We start from the raw sequence: 9,323 nt of genomic DNA on the forward strand, positions 1-9,323 counted from the left end.
AAGTGTTCTTGCTGCTTCGGTAGCAGGGTATAATCTTACAGGAAGAGGTTGCTATCCCTTCTCCGTTGACGTTCTTGAGAGACACCTCCTCAAACACGTGGACCACATACTGCAGCTCCAATTGAGACACCCAGTTCTTCATAACTTTTGTGATGTCCATCTGCGGATACAGCATGCAGAATGTAATACTAGTGGCCTTGTTGAACTCTGTGAGCCTTCAGTGCATTGATCTAGTGCGCTGCAACACTGAAGTAGTGAAAAAAAGTGATCTCAAATGACTTTATCTTACTGAAGAGCTATTTTCACTCTAGACTTGACAGAGAAGACAGACGCTGTGCAGTACATGGAGGTTCATTGGACAGGGGAAATCCCCCTACCTCTTTTCGACTAGCACAATCAACAGTGCCAGTGGATCATGGCTTAACGTTCCGTTCTGAGGACTGCAACCCTTTCCAGTAGCATGCATGTTTGGTGAGCGACAATAGCCGGGATTCGAACTCAAAGCTTTTTGATCTAGAGGCAGGACCGTTTACCACTGGACTACACACGCTACGGGTGAGAGCCGGCCAGCGAGCGAGCCGGTGTGCGCGGTGAGAGAGAATCCCGATAACACAGTGTAGGAATCCGAGCCCATCGCGCGTTCCGTATCGCTAATGTAATACGCCATCCATCATAATTGATGAGAGCGAATGAGATTATTCAATTATCCCGTGTTATAATATAAACCCTCTCAGCATAACCGAATTAGGATTATCAAAATCGCCGCACCTGTGACCCCGCATTATGTTGCAGGATGTATCACGCCATGCGGCATTACGGTCGTGATTGGAGCACCAAATCGGGGATAATGGGGGAGGGGGCCGCCAAATCGGCTCGTAAAAGCCAATCCCTGGCACATTCCGCTGCAGCAAATTAAATCGGTGGTAAAACTACAACAAAGAGCCTAGCCACAATTATTGGACTCGCCGAAACCATACGATTTTTTCTGCTGTCGGATTTGACACGCCGAACCACGCATCTTTATAAAGAACACATTACCGTTAAGATGGCAGTGTGTTTGCATTAAAGAACAGTATGGGGTAACGGCTCAGTGTTCAGTCGTCTTTTTACAGTGACGTACATATCAAATTGTTATCACAACATTAAGTTTTGAGAGCAACAAAACAAAATCATCGCTGGTTGCTGTTTTCCGTAGCGCCATGTATCCCGGAACAGGCTCAGCCTCCATCGATTTCTCTCAGGCTGTCAAGTGGCATATAATCAATGGAGCGGGAATGCCCTTGTCAATTTTACCCAGCCGGATTATTATTGACATAAAGCCAATATGGAAAAGCGCTTTCTTAATTTTCCGGCATGTTCCGCCATGTTGCCTCCCCGTGCGCCTACATGCCGATCATCTATTAAAGTCCGCGCCAATTCAGAAGCGCTGCACTCGCTGGAGACTGCTGGATCTGCGCTTGTCACCCCGAGACTATCGTAAGGCCATGTTCCGACACACGGCGAGCGCGCTGCATGCGACCTCGCTACGATCTACCTTGGACTGTTGTAACCATTGACTTGGAGAATTCGAATATCATGCAAAATGAGAACGTATGACTGAATATAAAACAACTCCCTTTTATCTGTGCTATCGGTTAAATTGTCTGTTGAATTTTAGGTCGCAGTTTGGTTGTAGCATCGTCTCCACCCTGATGGGGCTTAGTACTGAATCAACATTGTCAATAACACATGTACAGGTCTGCTAGGGAAAGTAGTGACCATTTTTCCTGTGAGCTGATTATATCAAGACATCATTATTGTTTACTACAATGTTGTGTCGGTTATCTTCCTTTGTTTGTTGTTGGTGTTGTTGTTGTTTTTTCAAAATATCGTGACTTTCTTAAATTCATGATCATTCCATTTAGGTGTTTTGAAGAGCTGGTCAGCAGAATTGAAAGCCGAAATACCAATTTCTAAACAATCCATCTAATTCTTTTCATTTTCAAATACGATGTTTACCAGCTTTGTTCAATTGAATACGAAACCACCCTCTGAATCTAACGTGCTTTCAATCTTTTTTTCTGGCCTGACGCCAGAATCACACCAAATCCTGGCTTTTATGTGCCAGTTCGAAATGTACGGCTCCAATTTCTGCAAATTGGAAACACTAAACCGTTGTAAAGAAGCAGGAACAATAGGAAGCCGGCTGTGATCCCAGAGACTATCCACGCGCCAGCGGGACCTTTGTACAGTTATTTGAGCCACACGCCATGACCACTTAATTACGCCGGGCCTTCTATTAAGCGTGCTTACGGACCGCGTGCCTCTCGTAATTGGCTATTAAAGGGCGGTATAATTCTACACGGGAATTTTTCTTAAGACGGGTGCTGAGAAACCAAAAGACGTGAAGGATTGGCTTGCAGTTTTATAGATATGTGACAAGAATGACGAGTTTCAAAACGATTGTGTTAAAATCTATTACGGATTCAACTGGGAAAGACAGGACTTTGGGCGCGCTTAATATAAAGGAGCATTTGCGTCATACAATTGCAGTGTTACGTTCTTTAATATACGGAAATTCACCCATACCACAAGCTCGGGGTTCGAGACCCATCTACTATTAATGTTTTGTACAGCGATACACACGCTACTGATAGCGTATCTACCATGCATTTCTGTAACCACCAGAAGTCTGTGCGCAGAAGTCTTCAATGAAGCTTGGCTTCACAACAGGCGAGAAACTAGCAGGGCGGTACAAAGTGACGAATAGTGGACGCGACAGGACGCTTCGATCTCCTCCCAGCTGATTTATTGCTCAGTCCAGAACCCAGCGACCATGGCAACTGGTCAATGAGATGACGAATCGGTAACTTTGTTAAGCTGCACGGTTGATTGGCTATCGGAGACGCCTGGGCAGATATCACAGTGAGCAAAGGTACATGGACAAGTGGGGAGGGCGGCTTCCAAATGGGTTCTGATCATATCCAATATTGTCTAGGACATTGCACAAAAGATGTCTTTAATTTTACCGTATAGCCTACGTAAAGCTCGTTTTTAAAACTAGATTAAAGAAACAGCACATTTATGCATACTTTTAACTTAAGAGTTTTAAGTATTTGTCAAGACCGAGTTTCACGCAGATCATTGTGTCACTTTTGTGGGTGTTTCTTTTTGTAGATTTCCATATGAAGTGCGAAAGCAATACCTAATGCAATTCTAAGTCATTCAAAAGATCGTTACTATGGGACTCTGTTGCCACGTGGACTGATTTGGTTTGATCCAATAGGCAATAATTTGACGAAACTTTCCCTGTTGCAGAATGTTTTTGGCAACTATTTTCTATCAGTGACCAGAATAATACAAAAGAAGCTATACTTTTCATGTTAAAGCTGGAGTGCCTTGTAGCAGATACTAGGTGCCTTGCTGTTTCCTTGTTGTTTCTGTAGCAAGGTACAGTTTTGCAGGGTTTGCTTGCTACCCCTTTCAATTTAACATGGTTTAGACACATCCTCGACCAGAGGACACCCATTTACGTCCCTTCCCTTGCGCAGCCCAAACCGAGAGGCCCTCACCAGGATTGAAACGGGTCTCCTAACTAGTTGCGAACTAATTGGAACAAGGAACTAAACTTTGAAGCTGCTACCAGTTGGGCTACAAGGACATCCCAAGTGACGGTCAAGGACTCATGTAATTTTCACAGCTCAAACCTGTTCACCTAACCCTGCTTCTCCCGGGTTACACCAGCAGAGTCCCTCGCCTGTCCTCCCGGGCTCCCGTGTGGGTGTGGCGTCACTATTGGCTGCTGACGACGCTGCATGGGGGGTCACGGTCGATGGAGCGCGACAGCCGCGCGGTGTGGGAGCTTCATCTGTCCATGGTGCTGAACGTACAGCTGCCCGGCATTGGGTCAGTAGGTGAAGGGAAATCAGTCATGGAGATGAAGTATTGTGCTTCTTCAAGTAAATAGTGGTAGTACGGATTTACTGCGGCTCGCGTATTTGACAAAGCAGACCGGGTCACCTCTACTCTTCTTGATAAGTGTGTTGGGTTCTTTTACATGCTGAAGTTTGATGCTAACACCTGAAGCTTCCTTACACACGGGGGTGGGGTGGCGGATTGCCGGCTTTACGTTACCACCTGAAATGACACATGCAATCCTTTACAACACGTCCAAGCTGGGGCCGACCCAATGATTGAACTTTGACCCACGTGGGGTTGCATTAGCGCTTGCGCCATGGAGACATGATTCCTCTAAAACTGAATTGCCATGATAAAGCTATAAAGCAACAGGAAAGTATTGGATTCGCAATAAAAGTTTTTGCGACTTCAATGACCGAACGAGATCCAAACAGACCCCCTGATTTTTATTCTATGATTCACAACATTGCGCAATCTTCGTACATATAGGAGAGTGGTCGCAACAATCGTTGCAACACTACAATTTCTTATTGACAAAGTCACGAAAGGAATTTTTCAGCAAAGGTATTCAAATCGCCCTTCAAAATATACGCCTAGGGTCCAAACAGAAGCCGATAGGGGTGTTTGAGGGTAATCTCACAGGGATATTTAGCTGTCATATAGAAGACATCAAGAATGCAGCGTAGAACTAATCTTGAAGAAAGCAATTATAGTTTAAGGATGGATCTAACAATAATGTTAGGGCAAAGTGGGTCAAAATCATCCACATAAAGCAATTGATAAATTGTTGGAATTTTGCTTTCTATCCTTGATGATCTTTGTGGCCAGCAGTTGAAATGATAGAGAGAGCACGCTTGCTGCCCCATGTAGAGGGGCTTGTTCTCTTAAATCTATCATTACAGCGACGCAATTGCCCTTGATATGACCTAATTGCCCATATGCGGCCTAGTGAGAACCCGTGTATACCACTGGGCTGCGTCTGGTGGTTGTCTGCTGGAGATTTTCGCCAACAGTCGATAATTATTCACGTGAAATGGCAAATATTTTGAAAATTTAAAAAAAATTACAATTAGCAAAATGTCGCAGATGGACGTGAACTAGTCGCCAAATTAATTGCAAATCTCTTGTTGATTAATCGTATTCATTCTCTGGTTCTTAATTCAGTTGCAACACTAAGATTCTGATAACATTATTTTTTATCTATTTTTTTACTAACAATAATAAACTGGGGTGTGACATTCCAGGCGCGGTTATTTTGCCTGTAGATGCCACATATTTACCCATGCGCCGCACGTTATAGTCAGAGTGACCGTAAGACAGAATTCGCGAAAATGCCGCAAGGTTCTCTCACTAGTTTGTCGCCTCCAGGCGCAGTCCAGTGACTCGGAGATACCCGCTATCAGTAAACAAGAACGGTTCTAACAAGCAATTCTCCCGACCCTTTTTCTGAAGTTCTCTTTAGAAATAGTGGTTGTTCCACCTTTGTTCCTACCGAAAGATGAGAGTGATCTCATGCCCACAGCCATAATCTGCCCCCATTATCCACACAGATAATCTGCTGAGGTCTTAGGAAATAGGTTTACCTGGAAATCCTCCTCCATCTTCACTCATGCGCATCAGGGCAGACACGTACCGTCTTGATTCATTAGCAGATTAAGTTATTTGTTTTATTGTTTCTTAACATCATGCGGGGCCATTAAAAACCTCAGGTATTACCACAGAGTCCATTACCGTCTGACACTGGAGACGGAACCACCGATTCTCCAAATACCGCCGCACACTCGTGCCTGAATAGCGCGCTTTGTGCGGGAGGTGTTTATGGTGCCACTAATTGTAAGGGATTGGGGCTGGCGGTGGTTCTATAACGACTGTTTAAGCTACCTCGTTGTTCAACACAAAACTGCAGCTTTCACGGTTAGATCCAAGGATTGGCACGTCATTATGCGATATGATATAAGAAGAAGACGCACTTGAATTGTCTTACAATGGCAGGCATTCTTTCATAACTTTCTTTGGATGTCCAAAACGTGCAAAGCTATAAAAGTTATGTATTTCAGTAACAGTTATTAGTTACTTATTTTGTTTACATTTCTACCTTCGGCAAGAATGTCATTTTTTATTTGGATGGATTGTTTTGACAATTGGCATTTGAGTAGGTCTTTATAAGATCTCAAAATAGTTACATTTTAGACCAATTAGTGGCTTGTTATGTTGTTGCTGAGGAATATCCAGTTTTGATGTGTTCTGGACAAAAAAATCTATGGAAAGAAGTGGCGTAGGTTAGAAGATTATTCTGGAACTGAAGGGGCGTTTTTGTTGAAATATCTATAAGAGGAAAATGCATGAGGGGGTTGAAAGAACGGCGTGCTTTTTGGCGAAAGTCAAAGATAAATAGATAAATGAATAAATAGATGAGTGCTGTGACACAAATGGGAACGACTTTTGTATAGCTGAAAACACCTCGTGGTATACAAATATTTTTCTCAATACTTTTTTTTAAATCACAAGTTACTAGAGCGAAATTCTACATGCAAAACCCTTTATTGTCCATCACATGGATACCTCTCTAAACAAATGTACAACACACTAGTACTTCTCCTTCTGCCCTCATTCACAATCTGCCAGGGTATGTGGACAAAATCACAAGAGGAGAATTTCTTGGATGATATTCCATAAGTGATTAGGCCCAGGAAAAAATGTTGTGTTTCCAGGTACCTGACCTACATGTATCCTAGCAAAAACCTGTCCCAAAAACATTTCGGTCTGATATCTCAGTTATGGAATTCCAACAGACTTTTTGTATTTCACACGCTATTGATCTGTGTATCTGTGTTATAACTAAATGATTTTGCAAACACAAATGCCCGATTCGTTTCAGTTTACATTTCTAAAATGTAATTGTAGGACCATTTCCACTGAAATATTAAAAAAATGAAGTAGAAATTTTCAGCAGGGCCGTAACAAGCAACAGAACATTTTTTCCTTGGCCCCATGGCTGCGGGCGAGACTTCCTCTCTATTGAAGTCTTTTGTGGCGCGCATTATGCGAGACGACTCATTCCTCACTGGATCCCTTTGTCAGCCAGGAATAACTTAATTAATCAGAGGCAGCGGGGTATTAAATTAGCGCACGGGAGACCTGCTACTGCACAGTTTTAATAAAGGTTGCTAGGAACGCTCTCGTGCCAAGAATTGTGGGTAACTGCAAGAGAATTGCATTGCAGGGATGTGATATACGGCGATTTTCATTAGATTATACGGATGGCACTCAATTTTTGTCCGTCACCATACTGTGAATCGTAAGAAAAGAACCTGTAAAATGAACAAAATATACGCCAAAAATTGCACGCACAAAAAAATCGGAAAATGGATACCAACCTCGTAAAAGGCCAAATTAAATTCCAAAGTAAAATAAGGAGATATAAAAGAACAAAGCTAAGATTTTGGTGTATATGGTGAAGTAGAAATCCATGTGGGGTTGAGTTGAGGCGGGGTGGGGAGGTAAACACTCATGTAAAATGAAGGGAGCAGACACTCGCCAAGTAGCCAATGGAAATTATGCTATCCCTGTAACAATATTTATAGTGTAAATTTGTAAAATTGTAAATGTTTGGTTACATCCATAATGGAGGAATTAGTTTCTTATGTCTTTGGGTGGGTGTATCTGGCTGTCTTTATGTCTGTCTGTGTGCGTGTCTGTGTTTCCAGATATTTGTGGTCAGAATAATTTTGGAACCACCAGATGAATTGAAATGGTACTTTATCTCTGGATAGGGGTTGGGAAGACAAAGGTCATGGTTTATAATTGACCCCCTGATGTTTGACATTGGTACTGCCGCAGAACTTTTAATCTTTTAATTAAATAGTTTTTTAAATCTTTCGTTACATAGTCTTGATATTATGGTGGCAAATAGCTTTTGATGTAAAGAAGGCGTGGTGTAGGTTTTGGGCCCACTAGTTATTTTGTGTACTAATCTATGTGCGAAATTAAAGAATACCAAAAAGACAGACACGGTACCAACACTGGCAACAGACACCGGAAGGAAGAACCTGTCTGAACAGGCACCGGCACACGCACCGCCAGCCGCACTCCTGTGAGACAGAGTCCCTGTGGGTGGAACCGGCTTTCTTCTGACAGCTCTAATACATCACGGCAGCGCCTCGCCTATCAACACATCCATTAATTAACTAAACATCCTTGATTGAATTAGCGGAGCGTAAACGAGGCCAGTTTGATTTGAGGCTGGCGCTCCCTTGGGAATACTACACTGGAGTCTTGTTTCTTTTATACAGACAGAAAATGTACATAAAATTGCTCGGTAGAAAGATAAAAACTCCTCAAGTCACAATGCAATCGTACTTAATGCTTTAGCATCGGGTTTTATCCAAGCTTGTTCTGTTTCCGATTACGGTCCTGAAAACACAACATTTTCCCTAGGCCTGGCATAAAAGTGATAAACTCGGCACGGCACAATTGTACTTAACAAAATGGATTGGGATCTGCTTCTATTGAAAACTTAATTTCTGTTAGTTAATCGACTGTTTTGGGGTGATGAATAGGAAAACGCTGGGAGTTTTTTTTACCAAAGTCGATTACCAAATGTTACGATGGCATTACCTTTAGATTACTATGGTTTCATACCTAATCGTATATGTTGAAGTAAAATGTAATAGATAAAAACTATGAAAGAGTTTTGCGTTGTTCGATCGAACAATATAAGAAAATTGATACAATAGATCACGAGTCAGGTCTATGTGAAGAAAGACCTGACGTACTGACAAGATCTAAAATCTAAACACTGGTTTTCAACTGTTTTTCTTTACTTTAAATTCCTTCGTCCTTTTCTCGAGCTCAAATCATCCCTCATAACAGATCGCTGGTGTTCGTGCCGATTCAGGGTGTAGTCATCGTTCCCGAGATAGCCAGCTGCTCTATGACCCGTGGACAGCACGTTAGCTATCCATGGTCCCTTGGCCTTAGACAGTGAGCCAGCCTGTTAATGGCTCCTTGGTCTGGTGACAGACAGCAGCTGTCCCATAGTTCCTTGGCCCGGAACACCAAGTTTCCCATCCGCGACTCCTGCACGGATGGGACAGCCAGTCAGCTGATCCCTTGCACAAGAAAGCTAGTCAGCTGTTCATGATCCCCTTGCCGGGGGACAGCCAGTCAGCTGTCCATGATCCCCTTGCTCGGGGACAGCTAGTGAGCTGTTCATGATTCATTTGCCCGGGACAGCCAGTCAGGTGTCCATGATCCCCTTGCTCGGGGACAGCCAGTCAGCTGTTCATAATTCCCTTGCCCGGGACAGTCAGTCAGCTGTTTCTTGGATTCCTGTACGGGGACAGCCTGTCAACTATCCATGGGAATAGCCAGTCAGCTGTGAAATGGCCCCTGGTCCGAGGACAGCAAGCTAGCTATCCAATGGC

This window comes from Branchiostoma floridae, chromosome 3 (assembly GCF_000003815.2).
Source record: "Branchiostoma floridae strain S238N-H82 chromosome 3, Bfl_VNyyK, whole genome shotgun sequence".
Classification (NCBI taxonomy): domain Eukaryota; kingdom Metazoa; phylum Chordata; class Leptocardii; order Amphioxiformes; family Branchiostomatidae; genus Branchiostoma; species Branchiostoma floridae.